The sequence below is a fragment of the Adiantum capillus-veneris genome, chromosome 7 (assembly GCF_014529385.1).
Source record: "Adiantum capillus-veneris isolate H3 chromosome 7, ASM1452938v2, whole genome shotgun sequence".
In the NCBI taxonomy this organism is placed as follows: domain Eukaryota; kingdom Viridiplantae; phylum Streptophyta; class Polypodiopsida; order Polypodiales; family Pteridaceae; genus Adiantum; species Adiantum capillus-veneris.
The window spans coordinates 136289638-136294991 of NC_140937.1; the positions used below are offsets into that span (position 1 = coordinate 136289638).

Here is a 5354-nt window from a genome sequence, read left to right on the forward strand (position 1 = left end):
ACGTTCCTCTCTCATCACCTCTACAACAAACGGAGCAAGTGCAAAGGTGACCTTTCCCGTGGTGCCCGAACTTGTTCTGCCGCATTTGATTAAGGGCCTCTTTGAAATAGAGCATCTTCACATGAACCACACAGCAGCAAGTATTTATGTCCTTCAACTTCCGTACAAAGTATGGCTTCAATGCCTCGAAGCATCTAAGAGACACTACCACTGTTGGGTGAGCCTTCTTGAATCTTTGGTACAGCTCAACCTATGGCACAAAAACAAAACGATTAAAAAAAAACAACATCATGGTACTGGTAAAATTTCACTACTGCAGTAGTGCCAAAACGAGTGTCACCGTTCTCCGAGCGAGACCTTTCGAGCGAATGTGGATTCCGAGCGAACCATGACAAAACGTTTTTCTCTAAGCACTATTTTTAGTCTAGCCACTTTTGCATTTTTTCAAAACAAGATGAAAGTTGAATATCTCATATAAACTAAAGAGTTTTACAATTTTCTCTATTTAAAATATATTAAGTGGAGTCACACTCATCATCTACAAACAAGAGACGAGAACTCCGACATCCTTGTAACCTCACATCATATTGCGTATATCTCTCCATGCTTCTAGCCATCGCCTATGCATAGTCTAGCAACACATATAAAAAAAAAAACATAACAAAGGAACCACGAGAAAATATTATTCTCTAAGCACTATTTTTAGTCTAGCGACTTCTGCCTCTTTCATAGACATTTTTTCAAAACAAGATAAAAGTTGAATGTCTCACATAAAGTATAAGACATGTATTCATTGTAGCAAAAGAGAAAAAGTGAAACATATGAACATAATAATATGATGGCAAACACATTCCTGCTAAAAAGAAATCAACACTTTGTCCACCCATTTAAACAATCAAAAGTAACTTGTGATGTTTGCATAGTCTACAAAGTGACATGATAATCTAGTCAATTACATCTCAAGAATTTGAAAGCTACATGAACAAGCACTTTTAGATGGAGGACTTGTCACTTCACAACCTTCTTTTTTGATAAAACAAATTAACCCTAATTTGTAATCATAGAAATCATGAACATCTAGTGTTTATCACTATACAAAGACATGCATTTATATATGAAAAGCATATTGAGTATAGCATGCAAAGTAAACAATTTGAAAGATACACACACTTAGAAGTTTTAGACACAGTTTAACTTAAAAAATGCACATCTGAAAGAGTGTTACAGTTTGCTCTATTTAAAATATATCAAGTGGAGTCGCACTCATCATCTACAAACAAAAGACGATAACTTCGACATTCTTGTAACCTCACATCATATCGCGGATCTCTCTCCATGCTTCTAGCCATCGCCTCTGCATAGTCTGGCAACACACTTCAAAAAAAAAGCATAACAAAGTAACCACAAGGCCACTACCAATATCGAAAACTCCAAAAGAGATAAATATCGATACAAACATGCAAATGTATGAAATAGTCAATGCCCTACGATGACCATAAAGTAGAAGACTCTCACTAGTTGTATGGTGTGACCCCTCCAAGAGGATCAATCTCATCATCGTCGTCCCTCCCTGTATATGTAGTGGTGGATGATCGAGCTGTGTGGCTACTCAATAGCGGTAACACAAAAGATGAGATGATGCCATCGTCCCGATCTAACAACACACACAGACGTGTATATCCAAGGCATGCTTGCAACAATGGAGTTGTTCCACAACCAAGCTCCAAACATATCGCATCTGGTGTAGATAGCATATCCAAGAAACATGCAACAAAAGAAACACTCCTCTGCACCAGACCTCGCCACTCCATGCCCGTATCTGTACGTGCCATAGCCTCTATGGGTAGGTAGTGATACATGACTGAGTCCTGAGGCTTCATCCCTAGAGCCTCAAAACGTGAATTAGACTCCCGAAGGAACACAGGAGGAACCGGCCCATGTCTATGAGCTAACCAAATCATGGAGGTCATGTACTGCGCATAAGATAGTCAATAAGTAAAACACATAACAAAAGCACTAGAGAACACAAAAAATAATTTTGCCAACCTCTGTGGTAGAAGAAGAATGAGTCATACTGCCATATGGAGTATGATGCACCACAATAATGCGTCTGAAGATGTCTAATCCTGACACTCTGCAATACCGCTCCACCAATCCCATAATCTCACCTACAATACGATGGCTACAAAATTACATTTAAAAAAATAAATCAATTTGAGATTTCTACCAAGAAAATTACCTCCAGTAGATCTTATTATCAACATCCATCCGAAATCAGAGAGTGTGGCAGCAGATAGAGATATCCCATATCGCACATGATCATCACTAAGCTCGTCCCAAGCAGGACGTATGGATGACCCATGCAAATCGTGACCATAAGGAAAATCAAGAAAAAAACAAATATGCAGCCCACTTCACATGTCTACCTTTCTTTGTGTACTTAGTGCATCCAACTCTATGTTTTAAAACGTGTTCATGAATCTGTGAGTAAACTTTATTCTTCTTTCCCTCAGCAAAATCTTTGCCAATGAGCACATAGTCTCCCACAATAGACAAAGAGTCTGAACATCTCAATCCATTCTCTGCAACCCAAGGCTTGTGTACAAATAACATTGACTTCCGTGCTTTCAAAGAGAGTGAACTACCTAAAAATAGACAACCAAACTTCAAAATGGAGTGACTACATAATCTGCTAACATATGCATGGCCATAGACACATAAGATTAAATCCTTCTTACCAAAAACATCCACGCCTTCCTCATGCTCATATCCCAAGCCACCATCCAGGCTCTCAGAGACGCTTATGTGATTTTTCTTGAGAGTGTCGCTTTCATCTATGTAAACCAAAAAGCAACCATAAAAAGAAGCATACATAGAAGAACAAAGAGAGGATTAAGAAAAAAAAAAATCTTTCACATACCAAACGCTCAAAAGCAAACATACACATAAGAAGATTTGGGTTTACCTTGTATTTTTGCTTTTCCCTTCTCTCTAACATCAACACTTTCTTTCTCTACCCTTGCCTTTTCTGCTCCCTTTTCCTTGTCTCCTCCATGCTTGATCCAAAGCTCCTTCTCATTTGCTAGAATATGACCTTTTTCAAGGTCGATCCACCATGGACAGTTCTCTACTTCCCAAGGAGTTAATCCTTGCATTTCCACAGGATACATACATGTTATTTCATCATTCAAATCCACCCACTTACGAGCAAATATGGGAATGGAATTACTGTGCTCTTTACTCTTTAATGCAATGAAATACCTATATAGCCAAAGGAAAACACATACATTATGCGATGAATACTTTCTCAAAATAATGTTCATAAAATATTCACAAATATTCAAATAAGATATAAATTGCAAGGTGTAGAGAGGAGAAAGTTAGACCTGTAAACCAAGCATTGCCCCGCTTTTTGCAACAATTCTGGGATTCTTTGTGCCTTGTTGAGAACACCTTTCTCTCTAATCTCTCCACGAGACTCTAGAGGAAACAAAGGTTTCCTTTTCTCCATTTTCACCTCCATGTAGTAGTTAGCAAGAGTAAAATCTCAGGAAGTAGCAACCCTCCAGGAATGTCAATGAAGTCTTTGAGAATGGTATCTGCAGTTCTACCCACCTTTTCTAGCAAAAGCTCCCTTCGAATCCAACTGAAACAATCAAAAGGGTTGGCCATCCAAACCATGAAAAACAAACAAAATAGAAAAAGATAAAATTGTTCACATACTATCTGTACAAGTGGTCTCCTCTTTGCAAGTGAAACAAAGTTTTTGTTGCCTTTTTTGCTTCCGAGAGAGAAAGCCAAAGTATCTTTGAATCAATAGCAACATCAGACAACGCAATAAGATTCAAATTTTCTAGTGTCACAAAACTCTCACTATCCCAACGAAGTGCTAGAACTTTTTCTTTTCAAACGTCTCCATGGCGAGGATCAATTATATTCAGAATCTACATACACAAAAGAGTTGATACATATAAAATTAACAATGAAGAGTCCTATTTGAGGCAGAAAATTATCTTTCTTAACAACCACTAGCTCACCTTTCCAATCCTATCTCCAAATCGATGAGCAAGCTCCTCACTCTCTTTCTTCTCAATTTTGCCAAGCTCTTCTTCAGACACTGTCAATCTTAGTTGGTCCAACTTCTTGCTTAGAGCCATTGTCATTTGAGCCTATTAAAAATAAATTATAATCTCACACAAAATATATAGTGTCCTTCAAAGTTATACTCAAAGAAGAAAAATAAATACTCACATTGTATACTAACTTTCCCAAGTATCTTCGAGTCAGTGGAAACCAAGGCTCAGACCCCTTTGACATCTTTTTCCTAATGTATGCAATGACCTTTTGATCTTTATCAAGAAGATCACTCAAATATGATTCATGGTCTGCCTCACATATACTCATGCAGTTCACAATCTCATCCCTTAATGACGTAGGGACAAGAGCATGAGTATTCAAGCTACACAAAGCCAAAACAAATAAATCATGATAAGAACAACAAAAGATATATCGTATTGTAGAAGAGTTTCGATACTCACTAGTTCATTCATTGGAGTGTTGAAAGCAGTGCAATCTCTGGAACTTTGCGAGGATCAATGATCGTACATAAGACTCTTTGATGCTTTTCTTTAGTGCGAGAAAAGCACTCTTTTATGGCACTAGTCCATGCCATAAGCCTGTGATTTCCATCCCAAACCAGAAACATTTTGTTGGAAAGAATTGCAAGGTATGGAGACCTAACGATCTCCTACTCAAACTCCTTATTAACAACTTTCCAAATGGGGTCCCATTCTTCCATGATCTCTTGGGTCACCAAGTACTCTTCACGTGAACATGACCATATGGAAACAATAAAATCCCCTTTCTCTGCAACATAGACCTCCTTGCCAAATGCTATTTTCAAACTACTAACCTCATTTCTTAGACCTCTTACTTTAGCATGAGTCACCATTCTACAAAGAGGAATCGGAGGACACTCATGACAAGTAAACATCCTAGTTCTATTTAGAATGTCCTCTCCTTTGTTCAAGTAGAGTTCAGCCTCTTTGTTTTCATCAGTCCCCACCTCCGGTATCACCACAAATGGAACTATTGCAAGTTCTTGTTCTTGAGGCACTAGCTCTGCAGGAATGCTATCCTCACACTGTGTAATAGTTTCTGCATTTGGCTGACTATCAACCTCTTCCATAGCATCACCAAAATCATGTAATTGAGTCTCCATCACATGGCTAACATCATCCAAAAGCGTACTTGGCATGTTAGCATCATCTTCTTTTGATAATCTTGCTGGTCTGGGACGCTTTGAGGACCCAACACTTCTCTATGGGCTGGCAATAAAATGATCAAGAGAAAAT

The 5354-nt window shown here is 38.3% G+C and overlaps 1 pseudogene; it reads right to left on the minus strand.

Annotated features, from left to right (window-relative positions):
* Nucleotides 1–1514: 1514 nt before the first annotated feature.
* LOC147454668 (uncharacterized) lies at nt 1515–4546 on the minus strand (annotated as a pseudogene).
* Nucleotides 4547–5354: the final 808 nt, after the last annotated feature.